This window comes from Urocitellus parryii, chromosome 10, assembly GCF_045843805.1.
Source record: "Urocitellus parryii isolate mUroPar1 chromosome 10, mUroPar1.hap1, whole genome shotgun sequence".
NCBI lineage: Eukaryota > Metazoa > Chordata > Mammalia > Rodentia > Sciuridae > Urocitellus > Urocitellus parryii.
This window is the reverse complement of record NC_135540.1, coordinates 26,482,534-26,501,504: the sequence shown is the minus strand read 5'-3', so window position 1 is coordinate 26,501,504 and position 18,971 is coordinate 26,482,534. Positions and strand designations below refer to the sequence as shown.

Genomic DNA, 18,971 nt, shown 5'->3' with positions numbered 1-18,971 from the left:
TCTCTGGTATTTTTATTATTATTAGAAATCATAAAATTAGGTAATTTCTCTTAATAAACCCATATCTGATTCTGTGGACTATTTAGATATGGGATGGGACCTGTTGTCTTGACTTCATTTAGTCACTCTTGGCTTCAAAGTGGACTTTAAACCATGAACCATGATCCTAGTCCTTCTAGTCTTTTTTTTTTTTAATTTTTAAATTTTTTTTATTTTAAAGAAATACATTCTCTGGGGAAGTTTCCTTTACATTCAGTAAGTAGGTTCTTCTCTTTTAGGAAGATAAGACAAACTTCTCATGAAGAAGGGATTTCCCCCTTTTTGTTCTTGAGTACCTTTAATATTAGTACTTGTTCAAAGATTGCCCATGTTGGTTACTTTATTTTATTTGTGGTAAAAACAAATCTTTTAGAAAGTTAAGAACCTTAAAGAAGCATGTTTCATGCTTGGATGGGATGTGGAGTTAGACTGATTAAAAAAAAAGTTAGTTTGGCAGTGGTTTTTCTTTTGTTCACTGTGTCTCAGGACTAACTGGATTGCTGGCCTTTTTTTATTCAGGAACTTGACGATTTCTGGCTGTTGCATGTTAGGAAAGGAGCTCTCTATCAAGCTAGATTCATATAGATAACAAACCCCAAGACTCAGGAAAGTTCTTGTAAGGTTTTGATTCCAAATGAGGTTTGACCCCATGAAGGGGTGCTAATCTGAGGGGAAACCTAAATTCCTAGCCTCTGGGAATTATTAAGAGAACTGACCTTTCCGGCCTTTAGGCCACCCTCCTCTCCTTCCTGAATTTTGTTATAGACTCAACAAAAACAACAAAAAATATCTGTCAGCCAAAGACAAACAGGTTGTTGTAATAAGTCACAAATCCTTATTTAAATCTAATAAAAGATTAATCAAATTACTTAATTTAGACAATAAATTTCAATAATTTTCAATAGATGTAGAACACTTCTTGAAAAGGTATGGTTTAAAAAAAATCTAAGTCTTCATTTTTTTTTTTTTTTTTAACTAGTGAAAGAACTCCATTAACCTTTGTTTCAAGCATTATTACCAGGCTTTTTCAACTTAATTAGCTGCATAGAATAAACGGTATAAACGAAAGCTGAAAAGAACTGCCGTGTTCAAGGGGCTTGGGCTTAAAAATGTTAGAGGTCTAGATTTTATCAGATTCATAAACAATTTTAAAAAACAGTTGTAGTATAAAATAGCAGCTTCCAGTAACTTCTTCAAGTTTTATTGGTCTTCTGAAGTTGACTCCAATCAGTTTACCTCATTTTTAGAATCTCATTAAAATTCTATACAAGATCTGAAACTTCCTCCCCGCCCCCGCCCCTCCTCCTCTCCAGTAGCAAGTAGTGCTCTTCCATCCATAGATTGTTGGGGCAGTGCTTCAGTCAGTCTCTTTAATTCAGTCAGACTGTCTGCACCAAGCTGGTTTAAGATGTTGGGTAGCAGTTCTGACAGCTGCTTTTATCTTTGCATGGCCTGTGATATGAAGGTGTTTTCTGCCAGAGATGCCTGAACTTGAAGGTTGTTAAAGTGGATCATTGTTCCTTGGTTTGTAAACATATTCACCTCTTTCATACCAGAGAGGATACTGTTTTCCCTTAACTTCTTTAAAGACAACTGAAGCTTTTTTATTTTTATTATTTTTCTATTTAATCTTGGTTCAATGAACCACCTTCCTTCTGCAAGCAGTTCCTTTCCAACCAGTGTGTACTTGTGCCAGCAGTTTGGCAAATTTTTCCTGGCTCTTGATAACTTCTTTAATCTTGTCAGAGTAAAAATGGGGGTCACCTGGAATACCAAGGTTGTTGCTCAGGGGTGTCATAGGTAGACCACCTAAGATTAGGCACACAAGTAGGGGCCCAAGGTGGCAAATGAGGGAGACTGGAAGCAATCAAAAAGTCTTAGATTTTCTAAACAATAGTGTCTAGTAAGTTTGCTTTAATGTTTTTATGAATGCCTGGCTTGGCTATGTGGTTGCTTTTGAAATCAGTGTTCAAGCTAGCTATTAATGATTTAAAAATATTTGTGCAAAATCATGTATCTATAAATTTAACTTGAGTTTGTTTAGGACAAGCATTAGAAAAATAGTTTTCTGTATTATTACAGGTTGAATATCTCCAGTTGGAAAATATGAAATCTGAAATGCTAGAGTATTTGGATTTTGGGGTTAGGAATGTTCATGTGGTAAAGTTAATGCAGATACTTCACAATCTGAAAAACTATGAAATCTGAAATGCTCCTGATCCCAAGCATTTCAGATAGGGGACAACTCAACCAGTGATAGAAAATCATAAGGAATCCTTTGCTGGCAAAATTTATATTTGCATTGAAACTGCTTTTAAACTTTCTAGTATAAAATGACCAGCCATATTTAAATTACCTTTGTGTAATCAATAGAAATAAATTGGAATACATTGTTAAGAAATTTTGAGATTTTCGAATTAGTGAGTTACATATTATTAGTATGATGGTCTAGAATTATTGAGAAGTAATTTTTGGTCTTTTTTTTAATTTTAAAGACATTGAAGCATTATATGCATACAGAAAAGTATAAGTGAACTTTTCTATGTTGACGTACTTTTACAAAGTGAACACAATTTTTTAACCCCAACCCAGATCAAGGTATCAACTTCTCAGAAGTTTCCCTGTGTCCTGTCCCAGTCAATAATTCCTTCACAAGAAAGGTAATTAATTACTCTTCCTACTTTATAAACAGTAGGAAGTTTGGTTTATTGTTGAATTTTATAAGAATAGATCAGATAGTATGTTTTTTTTTTTCTTTGCACTGGCTTCTTTGACACTGAGTTTTTGACATGTGGCATTTTCACTGTAGTTTAGGATTCCATTGTATGAATATACTGTGGTTTTTATTTCTCCATCCTAATGCTGTTAGATGTTTGGATTATATACAGTTTTGGGCTCTTAAAATAATGCTGATGTGATAATTCTTGAACATATCTTCTTGTGGGCATGTATAACTAGGAGTGGTATTGCTTGATCTTTAGGAATTATATTTTCAGTCTCAGTAGATACTTCCCAACATTCTCTGTTTGATCCATTTTACATTTCTGCTCTAGTTTATGAGAATGTGAGTTGCTGCATATTGTTGCTTACAGTTGTTTTTGTCGGGTTTTTAGATTAAAAAAAATTGTGGGTGATAGTATATATCATTGTGAGGTTAATCTGTATTTTTCTAATGATCAGTAATGTTTAGCATTTTTTCTCATGATCTTGTTTTTGAAGTTTTGTTTGATCTTTTGGGTATCTTAATAATGTTTGTGTTTTTGTTCTTTTCTTTATTGTGGTATTTAGGATTGAATCCAGGGCCTTATGCTAAGCAAGCAACCTTTATGCTACATCCCCAGCCCTTGAGTGGTCTTTTTCTTGTTGATTTTAAACTGTCATAATATGTTTTGGATGAGTCCTTTGTTGGACATGTACATTGCTAATATTTCATCCTACTCTGTAGGTTGTATTTTTATTTTTTAAAAAGATACTTCCTAGTTGTAATGAAATCCAGTTTGTTTTTCTGTGTCCTGTTTAAGAAATCCTTGCCCAGCTCAAAGTTGTGACAGTGTTCTCTTGTCATCGTTTAGCAGCTTTACAATTTTATGTTTAGCTCTCTTTTTCTTTTCCCTTTGTCCATGGTCTGTGGATAGATGTTGATTTGATAGATTCTGGTTTTAGCAGAAGTAGTCATAGGAAATCTATCAGGCTTACTCAAGAAAACATTTTTATTTTTATATGTGGTACTGCAGTTTCTAGTAATGTAACATTTTCTATTAAGATAGATGATTGTTATTCTGGTGATTCTTTAAAAGGAAATTTTAAACAGATTTTTTTCCTGACTCTGAAAGAGGCAGTTTTATTTCATAACATTATGTTCTGCTTTACTTGCTGTGTTTTGTTTTTGAGGAGACATAATGGTGGTTTAAAAACATTGGGATGTGCAGTCAAATGCAGCTGCTATATTTAAGCAGATGACTTAGTCTATAAGGAATGAAGTGTTTAGAAAAAAGTCTGTACAAGTTTTTTTTCAGTTCAGAGTAAAGTGTTTGGCAAACACTTAGAGTTCCATAAATATTTTGTAGTACCTTTATTCTTAAATTTTGATTAATTTGACTTGAGACTTGATTGAAAAGATTCGTATTCAAAGTTTATTATGAAATTATTTACAGCTAACTTTTATAATAGTAAATTCATTTGCCACTTTACATGTTTCTTTTTATTATGGACAAGGTATTTTGTTTACCTATTAACATAGAATGGATTTTAAAATGCTTCCTCATTTTGATCTTTTGATAAAATCACAATGAGTTTATAAAATATTTTATCATTTCATTGGCTCTGCTTTGTAGAACTTATTGTTACATTGTTTAGGTGTTACTTAAAAGGTGTTGCCAGGTACCAGAATATGACAGTGTGTATTCAGTGTTAGAAAGAATAGAATATATGACTGATACTCTAAGAAGTTATTAGTATACTGTTCCCTTGATCTTTTAATTATTTGTCTTATTTGTGATAGAGCTCATTCTTTCTGTGTTCTGTTCTAGTAAATGCTGCCAGTGTCTTGATAATTAGCTTTTCCATATGTTGCATATGAAATTTAAATTATTTTTAAGATTATAAAAAGTTTGTATATAAAAATTTTATTATATGCTCAAGTTTCAGCATATGCTTTGGGTTTTATAGTGTTATACATAAAGAAATAACCCTAATATTAAATGGAATTCTTGGGTAGATTTTACAGAGTAGGTATAATTCTGAAGTTGAAAAAATATTTCTCACTTATTTATTTATTTTTTTATTTAGGGAATTTCTACCATCAGCAAGATTTTTAAAAGGCTATCTAAGTAGTTGGTAAGTATTGAACTCCATGTTGTACACTTTGAATTTCAGTTAAATTTATGCACGCAATATAAGGACATTTACAATAACCAGTGTTAAATTACAATTATAAATTATATTGCTTTTAATTTTTAACTGGGTTCTAGAATTTTTTTCTCTATGCCTTTTCTGATCTGCTTCTGATTCTTTCTACATGTTGTATCCAGAACATTCTTTTGGTGTGCAGCCTAAATATTAGGAAGTCCTGAAAAGAAATAGTTCTAGTGGGTAAGGAGTGGTAATACTTTATGAATGAAACAGGATTTTCCCTTCTTGGGATTTTGTAGTAGTTCTCCTTTAGTTGCCAAAACTAGTATGGATTTTTTCTTTTGCCATCCATTGTTTTGTTTATTAGGTCCCATTTGCTGCAGTGTACCAACCATTAATGTTGTCAGGCCTTATGCTGTTTCCTGTCTAGATTATCCCAATTTCTTTGTTCCAGGATTGAAATATGAAAAATTTTATGGGCCTATAGTAAAGCATCTCATAAATTTAGGATTTTATTAGATAAAGCTTTTTACTACTTAATTTTTTACTAAAGATTGGTTAATCTCAGCATGTTTTATTTCAACTAAAAGTGTTTTAGATTTATGTGCTATGATGATTATATAGACACAATAATGCGTTAGTTAATCTTGATAGATTTTAAAGTGATGAAATATATTTCAAAGATAGGAAGAAAGTGCTGAGACATTGGATAATATTGTGTCATAGTTTGAGGTTGTTTTTAATATAGTCAAAAGATTTTTAGAGATAAATAGGTTTATTTGATTAGCTAAAGGAGATTATATTTGTATGTATACGAAGAAATATTTAAGGATATGTATTGGTTTCTTTTATTTTTTAATGTGTTTGCAATAATACATATTTGACCAAATATTGTTTCTAAAACCAATTATTCAACAATTATACTATTATGTTTACTATGTATTTATAAAATAAGTATAACATTTTTAGGAGCAAATGATGTTGTAAATTGTTAAGCAGATTTCTACTACTTTAAAATGTAGTAACTGATTTCCAGGCACGTATTAAGTATAAAAATGACTTATTGTCATTTTTTCCTATTGATGCATATATTTCAGTTAGAGGGAATCAGTTGTCTTTGTATTACATATACTTATGACTCACATTTCAGTTTTGCAACTTTAATAATTTTGAGTGACCTTTTTTTTTTTTTTTTGAGATTCAGTTCACATGCTAGAAAATTCTTCCCTGAGTATACAATTCAGTGATAGTTTAGTATATTCAGACTTGTAGGATCATTACTACTACATAAGCTTAGGATGTTTTCATCACTCTTGTCATGTCCTCACACCTTCACACCTCCACACCTCCCAGCACTAGGTAGCACTTAGTAGACTTTCTGTTTTTATGAACATTTTATAAAGATAGCATCATAAAATATTTATCCTTTGGTGTCTGGCTCCTTTCACTTAGCAAAATATTTTCAGTTTGTAGTATGTATCAGTATTTCATTCATTTTTATGACTGAGTAATATTCCAATATATACACACACACACACACACACACACACACACACACACGACATTTTGTTTATCTATTCATCAGTCGATGTATTGACTATTAGAAATACTTCTTCTGTGAATATACTTGTGTAAGTTTTTGTATGGATATGTTTTTATTTCTTTTGTGAACATATTACAAGGGAGATTTTATTAAAAAAATGTGAAAAAAACAATGTGAAAAAACTTAAGCAAAATCAGCTATTGCATTCCATAAAGGAGACATTGTTTGCAGTTTGAGTTCAGACAAATCTAATATAACAATACAAAACAAATACCAAATAGCCTTTTGATCTATATAAATTGGGTGGATTTTTCCAAGTAATGGGATGATTTTTTGAGTGTTTGAGGAACTGTCAAAATGACTGTGCCATTTTATTCTCCCACCAAGTATGTGTGAAGAAGGTTCTAGTTCCTCCACATCCTTATAGTCGTCTATTACATTTTAGTCATCCTAGTTGGTGAGAAGTAGTATCTCTGTGGTTTTAATTTTCTTTTTGATGACTTTCTTTTGTGTGGTAGGCATCATTTCATGTGCTTTTGACCATTTGTTTGCCTTCTTTGGAGAAATATCTCTTCAAATCTTCACCAGTTAAAACTGGGTTGTCTTTTTAAATGTTGAATTATAAATGTTCTTTATATGTTCTAAATACTAGACCCTGACCAGATCTGTGATTTGCAGTATTTCCCCCTATTCTGTGGATTATCTCTTTACTTTCTTGATGGTGTCATGAAGTCCAGAAGTTTTAAATTTTGATTAAGTTCAGTTTATCTGTTTTTTTCTTTTGTTTCTTGTACTTTTGGTGTCATATTACAAGTTTATTTTTAAATAAATATTCATTGACAGTCTAGATCTATGACAAGGGTTTAATTATCATAGGACTAAAAAAACACGGGCGTTTTCTGTGTTTGACAGCGAAAGCCCAAAGGAAGCAATTATTCTTGTATTTGTGCTTCAATTCCTCAGCTAATTGTATTCAGCAAAACCTTATGTTTGATCCCATGTGTTACAGTGAAAATATTATTTGTGTGTGATTTGTTTATTAATATTAGTATTGTGAATTTATGTTTAGTTTTTTGGACTGGAGAAAGGAAGGGTCTTTTAAAATAATTTATCACAGTAATTCTAACATTTGATTTCATATCTTAATCATTGCCTTTTAAGTTTAAGTTCTTTTTATCTTTTCTGTGAGGAGGGAATAGATATTTAGAATTTTATTGATTTTAATTTTGTGCAGATTATGTGTAGGCAAACGTATTTTGAATTTTTGTAATTCTAGCTATGGAGTAAATAAAAATTTCCTCTGAATTATTAAGTACATATCTTTTTTTTTTTTTTTTTGGTACTGGGGATTGAACTCAGGGTCACATAATCATTGAGCCACATCCCCAACCCTTTTTATTTTTTTATTTTGAAATAGGGTCTCGCTAAGGTGCTCAGGGCCTTGTTAAGTAGCTGATGCTGGCCTTGAAACATTGGATCCTCCTGCCTCAGCCTCTGAGATGCTTGGATTAGTGTGTAACACTGCAACTAGCTTAAGCACATATCTTTAACATTTTTATAAGACCAGTTTAATTTCTTATTCTGATTATTATGTGACTTCTGCTCTTGAATGAGAAATGAACCACATGAGATTTGTTTTTGCCTCTTTTTTTGACTGAGTACATTTTTCAACTTGCATGTGGATTGGGTGGCCAAAAATTGGTTTGAGATATCAGAAGACAGAACATGGGGCTGACAGAACAGTTAAACTTTAGTAGAGAGAAACCCTGAAAGCAAGATAATATCAGAGGAAATGAGCCATATGTCTGAGTATCATTTCTACCCAGTTATGTGGCTGACCACCAAATTATTAAGGGGTTGAAATATCCTCCAGGGTTTTTGCTACCCAGCCCTTAAAAGTTCACTCTTAATAGAGCTGTTTTAGAATGGAATTCCTTGTGTGTCCGACTATATGATTCTCTGAAAGTAGAGATGGGACTGTGGTAGCAATCCAGCATGGTATGATTATGTTCTCATTTTTAGTTAAGTAAATGGTTGTGTATGACATGATTTGCCCAATACAATATTGTTTACTGAGAAATGTCTGTCTTGCCTGGAGTTTAGATGTGTTCACTTCTTAATAGTGTCTCTGTGCTATGATGGATCATGGACAGCTGATCCATTCTTTTTAGTCACCTTAGTGGATACATATCGTCTACCTCTGGAGTTCAGAATGTCAAAATTTGGCAAGTGAAAATTTTGATTAGATTGTCTCTCAGAGGGCGAAAATAGTTGTGCCAGTAAAGTTTATTTTTGAGCCCTTTGTCAGTCTGCTTAGAAATATGAATATTTTAAATATCAAATTATTGATAATTTCCTGAACATTTGCTCTCTTTTCTTATAAGCATGGAGAGGGTAGGGGTAGAGGGAAAAAAATCCCACTGGAAACTGAGTACCATTCAATTTCATCTTGCATCTGGGAATCCTAAATTCTACAGTATAATTTTATCTTTTAAGTGTATTTTAGATTCTTTAATTCATTTGTCTCCAGATTGTTTATTAGGATTCTACCATAAAAATAGGCTTCATATTTTATTTTCTCTACCTCATATTCATCTTCTAAGTTTTAAATTTAAAAACATTTAGGTTTATTGAGATATAATTAATGCATAATTTGATGACTTATTTATGTGCACATGAAACCATCATTAAATTTAAGGTAGTAAGTGTGTATATTAACCTTGAAAGCCTTTTTGTAACTTTGTAATGTCCCCCTTTCTCCTTTCCCAGGCAAGCCTTAACTTGCTTTCTGTCACTATAAATTATTTTTCTACAATGTTATATAAGTAGAATCAGATAATGTGTCTCAAGTCTGGCTTATTTCCTCCTGCTTAATAAATCTGAGATTCATTCATATTTTTTACATGGACTATTAATACTTTATTTTTATTGGGTATTCCTTTTTTTTTTTTTTTTAACCTTTTTTCATTTACCTTTTGCTAAATTGGGTTGTTTACCGGTTTTGGCTGTTACGGATAAAGAGGCCCCAAACATTTATGTGCAGTTGTTATGTAGACATATGTTTTCATTCCTCCTGAGAGGAATGGCAGAGTAATACAGTAGGTGTATGTTTTCCTTTATAGGAAATCACCAAACTTTTCAAAGTGGTTTTATCTTACTGCTAACAGTGTATTACTGCTAGCATCTAGTCATTCAGTGTCCTCAGAACATTTGTTGTGGTCAGTTATTTTAATTTTACTTGTTTTAGTGGTTAGGTAATGACATCCCATTGGGGCATTATTCTCATTTTCATAATGAATAATGATGTTGCACATTGTTGCCTATGTGTATTTGCTATTCCTGTATCTTCTTTTGTTGAAACATTTTCTCAAATGTCAAAAAATTTTTGGGGGGGTTGTCGCTGAGGTACGAGAGTACTTAATATAGTCTAGATAGTCTAGATAATATAGTCTAGATATTGGACAACTATTTGCAAGTTTTTCTGAGTTTATGGCTAGCCTTTTCATTTTTTAAACAATGTCTTAAGTTCAAAAGTCTTTTATTGTTTTCCTGAAGAACAATCTATACTTTTACTTTTGTCTTTTGTGCTTTTAGTATTGTATTTTGGTAAACTGAAAGATGTCCACCTTCTAATTTCCAAAAACTGTGTATTTTATCTTACATGGCTGAAGGAACTCTGCATACATGATTAAATTAAGGACTTGAGGTGGGGAGGTTATCCTGGATTATTCAAGCAAGCCAGTGTAATCAGAGAGTCCTCATAAGTGAGTGAAAAGGTCAAGGCAGACAAGAGATGGGAGACTAATGCACAGACTGGAATGATGTGCTTTTGAAGCGGGAAGAAGGGACCAAGAGAACTAAGGAATTCAGATAGCTTTCTAAGCAGTAACCAGAGCAAGGAAAGAGATGAACTTTGAGCTTCTGGAAAGAATACTGGTCTGCTAATACCTTGATTTTGGTTCAGTCAAACTGATTTTGAATATTTGGTCTTAAGAACAGTGTAAGATAATAAATTTGCTATTCCATGCTACCAAATTTGTGGTAATTTGTTACAGCAGCCCTAGAAAGCTAATTTTAGATTTTGGTACCTATATGTGGAGCACTGCTGTAACAAATGCCTAAAAATGTGGAGTGGCTTTGAAATTGGGGAATGGTCTTTGAGGAACATGAAAGAGAAAGCCTAGATTGCTTTGCATTTACTATTGGTAGAAAAACAGATGTTAAAGGTTTTGCTTGTGAGCCCTCAGAAGAGAGAGAGAGAAGCATATAGAGAAAAACCATACCATTCTAGAGGATGGTGAAATCATCAAAGAACACTATTGGAGGAAACATGGATGTTAAAGACCCTGATGATGGGGACCCAGAAGAAAGTCAGAAGCATGGTCAAGAAATTTCATATTTTTTTTTTTTTAGAGAACACCCAAATCCTCATAAACAGAATGATTATGGAAGTGTGAATGTTAAAAGTGCTGCCACTGTTGAGAGCTCCCAAGGAAATGAGGAATATGTTAGTGGAAACTGGAGTTAAGGAGTTCCTTGTTAGATACAAAAAGCTTAACCTAAATTCTGTAGTTTATACTAGCTTTATTCTGTCTTATGTTGGTATGGTAACAATCGCTTGTGTATAAATTTGTTGTTCTAACTGTACTTGCATAAAGTAGTTTTAATTAGTGTGATGGTTATATTTTTACATAAATTACACTAATGTTTCAATAACATTTTTTGAGCAAACATCTTAGGTAGACTGCATATATTTATTCTTGAAATACCTTTATCACTAAAGAAAGACATTTTGTAGCTTTCTTTCGTGTGAGCAGATATGTAAAAAAGTAATTTGCTTTAAAATTCTGGATTTCCCTTTTCATTTAAGTATTTTGATTTTATAATTAAAATGATTATTTTGCAAAAATACATACATTAGTTTCATTTAGCTTATTATTGAAGAAAATTATTTGGAATTTTGAGGTGTATTTTTAGAATAAGTTTAAATGGTTATGTTTGTTAATGTGTACTATTTATTAGTGGATGTTAATTTTTTCTTCTGGATTCTAGATTTTGTTTACTTGGTTTTTGGAAGGAGATATGTAAAAGTAATAATTACTATATTTTGAATCATCATTAAGTTGAAATTCAGTGCTGAAATTTAAAGTAAAATTTAATGCTATTTAGTGTGGACTTCCTAAATATTATAGTTCCCTCTTCTGTCTTTTCTGAGCTACTGCACCATGTTAATTTTTTCAGATTTTTTTTTTCAACAAGTGTTTCAAAATTACTGGTAGACTTAAATTTTTATTTCTCTGGAGTTAGAATTCCTGTGTTTGTTAATTATATTTCTGATGAGGTTAGAATTTGGAGTTTAATTATCAAAAGTTATTTGTAGGAAATATGGGAGATTGGGCTACAAGATAATGACACAAAACCACATGGACAGTTACATAATTTGAGCAACTAAAATGATTTTTGAAAGTCAGTGACATGGGGGAAAAAAGGACCAATTGAGTTGCTTTTAAGATTTAAGATATATAGTAGCCTTATGCAAAGAGGGATTCTCCTTTGAATTCTGTTTAGATTAAGTTAGGTAGAAAAGACATTTTTGAGACATTCTGGAAAAGTTAAAAAATATTGACTTATTAGTTAAGATCGTGGAAGTACAGTTAATTTGTTGTGTGTGTAGGGTGATTTTGTGAGTATGAAAGGCTCTGGCCAAATTAAAGATCCATAAGGATGTATGAGGGCGAGAATGGTATTGACATGATGCCTGGGATTTGGTTTTAAATACCTTAAAAAAGAATCAAAGATAAAGCAGTACTGGCACTATTTTGAATAAGTGTTGATCATAGGTGATAAGTGTGTAAATAGGGGTTCATTATACTCTCTTCTTGCAGATATTTGAAATTTTTCCTTTAAAAAATTCAAATTTTTATTTACTGACAACACATGTTTTTGCTGGAATTACTCTCAATATTTAAAAAATGTTCTTAAAATAAAAAAAATTATTTACATTTTGATTAAGGAAATGAGACTTCCTAGTCATTTCTTTCTTCCTCCTATATTTTTTTCTTCTTGGCAGTTGGCACCATCTGCTGTAGTAAATATTTGTTTTGTTTGTTATGTATCTTCTCCCCTGGAAATAAGTTCAGTGAAACCAAAAGAGTTTTTTTGTCTCTCTTGCATGTTGCTGCATCTTCATTCCTCATACCTGCTTAGCACATGGGAGATACTTAAATATTTGAAGAATGAATGAGTGAATGAATGAATGGGACTCATAAGTCTAGAGAAGACTTGGGGTTTGGCCAAGGAGAGGACCAAAGAGAGTCTGTTTGAGAATTAACAGATTCTCTTAATTTTGGTTATCTACTACTTTAAAAAATAGATGGTAGCACTTTTGTTAAATACATCTGATAATAATTGGGCTCATGTATTGAAAATGACAGCGAAAATTCAAAAACATTTTATATTTGATATCCTAAAATGAGTATTACTTTTTTTATAACAAATGTAAGCCTTGATTTAAGAAAAAATGTGTGCAAACGTTTCTAATGAATCTCAATTTGTTTTGGTCTCAGGACACCTTTAAACTCTTAAAAACTACTGAAAACCATAAGGAGCTCTTTAAAATTGTGGATTATGTCTTATTGTAAAATAAAAATAAAAAGTTTAAAATGTATTGATTTATTAAATTCATTGAAAAATAACATCCAATTACATGTTCATACAATTAACATGTCTTTTGGGGAAAATTACTATATTTTCCTGAAAGATACAGAAAAAAAATTAATGAAAAGAATGGCATTCTTTTTCATTTCTGCAAATGAAAAAGTCTAGCTTAGTGGAAGACATTTGTATTCTCATTTGCCTCTGTGTTCAAACAGGTTGGATATTACATGCCATGTAGTCCGAGTAAAACTTTATATATACTCGTAAAATAGATGAGAGTAAAAACATAAGTGATATCTCAGTATTGTAAAAATAGTTTTGATCTCATAGAGTCCATATAAGAGTCATGGGAACCCACAAGTCCACATTTTGAGAATTGTTGGAGTCTTCTCTCAAAGGGTACTATATATGACAACATATGGTTATTTTTAAATGAAAGAATAATTGTTTTTTAAATACAATAATATCAGATAAGTTTTTGACATTTAGAATTACTTGCAGTTAAGGGAGAAAGTATCTTTGAAATGCCATTAAGCTTATTGAAGAAGTAGCATGATACTTAATTGTCATTAATGAACAAATATTAATGTCTCCTCTACTTTTTAAACATATCTATGGCTAAATTTAAATACTGCTTTTTTGGTAAGCATTATTATGCTGCTTTTTGGATAATTTTTAATGGTTAATCCTTGTTGGTTTGCTTTCTATCTAAATAGAGAATCAGTAGTACATTAAATTAGCTGACATGGAAGGAAAATTATAAATGATGAAAATAGCTGTTATTGCTTATAAGCTAATTTGGTTAAAAATAATCTGAGAGACAAGGGATATTGGTGGGAGTGACAAGGAAGATGAAGCATTGCAAGTCGAGATATTTCAGAAGCATTCTGTTCTTTTTTTTTTTAATATTTATTTATTAGTTATTGGCGGACACAACATCTTTGTTTGTATGTGGTGCTGAGGATCGAACCCGGGCCGCACGCATGCCAGGCGAGCGCGCTACCGCTTGAGCCACATCCCCAGCCCCAGCATTCTGTTCTTTTGGATATTTTATTTCATGGTTTCGTTCAGAAACAGTAGTGATGCTGAGGAGCTAGTAAAATAACTTATTTTCATTAGAAAATAGGAGTATGCGTTTGGTAGAGTTGTTTAATTGGTACTTGTCTGTTAATATTAGACAATGATTTATTTATAGGCTTCTGCTAATTATAAAATTCATAAAAATCTCAAGCTATTAAGGGCATGTTGTGCATTCATTGGCAATATAAATTGTGTCAGATTTTAATACTTGGTACTTATTTTTACATTAGCATGATGTATTAATTTTTTCATTACCTCTTTCAGCTTCCCCATCTCACACATTTGCTAAAGTAATGCATCAGCAGCAATAGGACCCTTTTCTCTAACGTGTCTAACATGCACCTGAGATTATCTAGAGCAGAGCGATAGCTAGATTTTAGAAGTTCTTTTGTTAAATCATATAAGAAACTTAAACTGGTAGTACTTCATGTTTTCCATATAAAGTGCTCTTTCGATGAATAGTTTGTATAGCAGCAGCACAGCAAAGGCAGACTTCTTGGCAATACCAGCACAATTGCATCTGCAGATGAGGCTTTAAAATTCTGTGCAGCAGACAGTACCTCCAGCAGGCGAGTAAAAGGTTACTGCATTATTTTGCTTGTTTGTTTCCATAGACCTTATCTACAAAAGTTTTTTTTTTTTTAAATCAGTGTGAAGTGCATGTCTGTTTTTTTAGATATTCTGGAAGAATTGATTTAAGTGTAACATGAATATCAAAAGGGCAGTACAAAGTGAAGGCAGAGGCAATATTGGCTCTTTTAGCTTTAAACCAGGGAAGAAATTGAACACAATACATACACAAATGAGGAAGCTTTCAATGCCACAGAAAATATGAAGTTTTAAAAATATATATTTTAAATGGAGATGTTTTATTACATTCAGTTTCTTGACCATCTTTTCCCAAAAAGGTGTTAACAAGGATTGGCAAGTCACAGGTCTGTGACTGTTTATTAAGTTATAATTATTTAAAGTATGATTATTTGAGATGGTAAAGTATTTATAGTAATGTGATATTCCTTGTTGTGGGTTATAATTACATGATGTAAATAATTATATTATTGGGAAAGGTAGAATGCTTAAATATAAAAGATACTAGAAAATGGCTAGCATTCTTAATACTATTTCTTATGTTTTTGAGTGGTTTGTGGTATTAAAAAAATCTAATGAAATGCAAATAACCAAATGAGAAGATTCAATAATCAAAACAGATTCTTGATGGCTTTTTACTTATTATTAATAACCTATCTAGATAGCCACATGTCTTTTTCTTCTTATTAAAACTCTTTTAACATTTATGATAGCAGGGGCTTCCTTGGACTATCTTGCTGTTTATTTTTATCATTATCTGCACTGTTATTTTTCTATAGGATTGTATTTCTCATTACTTCTCAAGTCTAAGCACAGTATTCAGAAGGATTTTTTTACTCTGCATCTTATTCAACCACCCTCCTGCCCTCTCCCACCAACCCTTAAAGATGAGCTACTTTGTGTAGCTACTACCTAAAATTTGTTTGCTAAGAAAATACTTAGGTTTATGTTTCTGTTTCTTACTCAATTTTATATTAAATAATAAGGTTGAAAACAATTCTGTAAATTAATCTATAGTATAGAAATAAAATCAGTTGATTTTTCTTACTGTGAGTATTTGGCAGGCTTCTTGAATTGTAGAGTCATAAAAGGTCAGCAGTTCTGATTGGTAAGTTAAAGAATCCGTTCAGTAATTTGCTCCCTGTTGTTTCTCAAAGCAATGCTGCAGCAGTTCTTTTCCAGATATTGAGCGGTTCTTGAACGGTGTGTGTGGGGACAGCAAGGGGTGGGGCTCATTCCTGTTGGTTGTTGAAATAGTGTGCATTTACAAAGGGAACAGGTTGGATAGGCTGAGCTGAAGGAGTAGGCAAACAGATCTAAACTGATGGAAGACAGAAAGAGTGGTTAGTATAATATTTAGGATGTCTTACCTTGAGTTTGTTCCTTTGTTAAGTACTTGGGCTTTAATATAAAACAGTTTGAAATATTAAAGCACCTTACCTTATGTCTGAAGAGTAGCCAGGAGAGTTCTGTTTCTAATATCCAGTTTTTCTTGGCGATGAGTTTGTGGCTGGTATCATCTGTGGGGAAGCTGTTGTTTTATTCTTTTTTAGCAGTGTTTCTTTTAGCCGGAGAGCTGCAGAATGAGGCAGTTAGCCAATTTTGAGTATATACGGGACATTACCAGTTCTGATTTTTAAAGTCAAATTCTCATCTAATGAGCAAGTCAATGTGTGGCTGTGGCTGCAGCATTATTTCTTCTTTAATGAAGAGGTTGAGCCGTTCGACCTGCTGCTCCGATCTTTTCTCTTGTAGCCATACATCAGACCAGTTGCAGAGATTATCCATCGAATGTCCCAGACAACCAAAGGTAACTACATAGATTTATTTCAAATAAAAATATACAATTAAAATGGCTGCATTATAACTAGGGCCAAATGATTAAAAAGAAAAGACCAATTAAAGATGTTCTTAGCAGTTTTCTTGACCTTGCAGTAGCTATCCAATATCATTTTGTCATCATCAGATTGTGTAGCAATGGAAATGCACTGCAGTAATTGATTTTGTAATAGGATCAGGTGATTTACTAGCTGCACTGACAACCACTTGCTTGCTTGCTCTGAGCTGTGGAGCACTCTAATGGATGTTGTGATTGCAGCCTGGAGTTGATCTGAGACTGCTGGTCACTTAAAGCAGCAGCAGCATTTATTTTTGAAATGAGAAAAGTTAAATATTTTTCTTTTATTTTCTTTTTTGCTTTAAGTTTTGGATAACCACAATAATTTCATAATTAATTTGAGTATCCTCATGAAATTTTAGAAATTGTATGTTATTTCACTCATCAATTCATAAAAAGTTAATTGGTATCATTAACCTTGAATAGAATAAAACATCGTCTCTCTGTTTCCTATTTCTAGCTTAGCATCAACATGTGTATCAACATACTCTGGTCTTGACATCAGAGCACGTGTCTTAATCTTTAAGAATTTATGTTTAAATATCCTGTGTTATCTAAGTGACGTAGAATATCCTTAACATTTATAGATTTCATCAGTTTCAAACTCTTAACTATAATTATAATGTTGGAATTATGATAAATTCTTGATCTAGCAAATTGTGCTAGAAAATTGTTTCGTATCCTTTTTTGGTCTTTTGCTCTCAGTGATTTCATGGATACAAGAATATTAAGAAATCTGAGGTGTATCATTTCTAAAGGATACTGATGAAAACATTAGTAGCCATTTTAAAGTAATGTTTAAGCAAATTCAAAACAATATGTAGGGTAATGTAATATCAAAATTATAAAATTTAAAGTGATTAATTTTGGGGGGGGACATTTCTTATTAATTTTCCATGGAATTGAAGATTTCATAAGAAGAATGGTATTAATCATGGTCTTTGGCAATTTTATTAACATGAACAACCTTTTAGGGAGCAAAACCTTCGGGCTGCCAAACATTTTAAGACTAGTTCCTCAACATTTTAGGTTAAAATATACACAATGTCTTTGTTGGTTTAGATCATAACATTTTATTTCTGTATTTAGGAACAGAGAGGTAGATACAAAATCTTGCAAGAAGTTGTAGGGATGGGAAACTCCAAGAAATCATGCAGCTCTGGTCCGGAAACCTGTTTTTGGTACCTACAGCTAAGCCACCTGGGAAAATCATAAAGTGATTATATTTTATTAATGTTTTTGTTTTCATCTTTCATGCTTTTTGAACAACTTATAATTACAAATGTAGAAGTATAGGATTAACTGTGTCTGTAGAATAGAATTACTGTTGTAGAAAGAATTGTAAGACTCAGGTGCTAAGACCTTACCTACAATAAACTGCATTAGGAAAGCAAATGTCATCTCTTCCCTTTCCTCCTTCCCACACAACACCTCTACCTCTCTGACTAATATATATTAAAAATGTTTTGTACAGAACCAGACACATACAAATATGGACTTCTCTGTCATTCCCTATTTATGTTCTTACCATAGGATACTCTTTCCTAACCATGTGCAAAAACAAAATAACTAAAATTAGTAATTTGCCATGATAGAATCAAGCATAACATTGTCATTATATTAGAATCAAGCCACCATGTGAAGAGGGTGTCTTTCCTTTTCAGATGTAATCAAATCCTTGGCCTTAATATTTCTTGAAAGATGAAAATATTACTGCTATTGTTCTACACATTTTCCTGAATTTATATACTTTAAAAATTAATTGAAGAAGATGGTAAAGTAATTTAAACTGGAATTTGTAATTGTTTATTATTTAATAGGCAACTTTTTATCCCCCTCCACAATCCTCCATAAAACTTCTGTGACCATTGATAATAGGAACATAAAAATGTTAATATCATTTTGAGATTTGATCAAGGGTACATTTCCTTTATGTAAAAGTAATGGGCTATTCACAAATTAATTATTGATATGTTTCACTGGAGTGGTTGGAGTGATCTACCTTAGTGTATTGTTTATTTTTTTGCCATGAATTGAGCAAATAGGAAGAAAGAAAATACCAGTATATGTTGATTACTTTTTTTTTAAAAGAATGATTATAAAAGACGATGTTATGATTGCTCTCTAATTAGACAGTATTTCATGTAAATTAACTGAGTAGCAAACTTTTTGAAGTTCGTGCCCCAGTGGAGCTACCTTTTCTAAAGAGCCCTGAATCAAGCATTTAAAGGCTTAGATTGAATTAGGCTCTGCCACTAATCTGCTTGATGATCTTGATCAAATTATGAATGAACATTTTAAAGTATCCTAAACAGA

General features: G+C 32.0%; 1 protein-coding gene and 1 pseudogene across 3 annotated transcripts in view; one reads left to right on the top strand and one right to left on the bottom strand.

Moving 5' to 3' along the window:
• Fbxw7 (F-box and WD repeat domain containing 7) overlaps positions 1 to 18,971 on the top strand; it is a 188,207-nt gene that overhangs the window by 55,425 nt on the left and 113,811 nt on the right. For 2 of the 3 annotated variants that reach the window (XM_077803336.1, XM_077803338.1), the window contains one exon: positions 4,828 to 4,875. The exons of the other annotated variant lie outside the window; for it this stretch is intronic. The gene's annotated coding sequence lies outside the window, so the exon portion shown is untranslated. The remainder of the gene's footprint in view (positions 1 to 4,827; positions 4,876 to 18,971) is intronic. 3 annotated transcript variants of the gene reach the window in all.
• LOC113179926 (transcription factor BTF3 pseudogene) lies at positions 1,272 to 1,837 on the bottom strand (annotated as a pseudogene).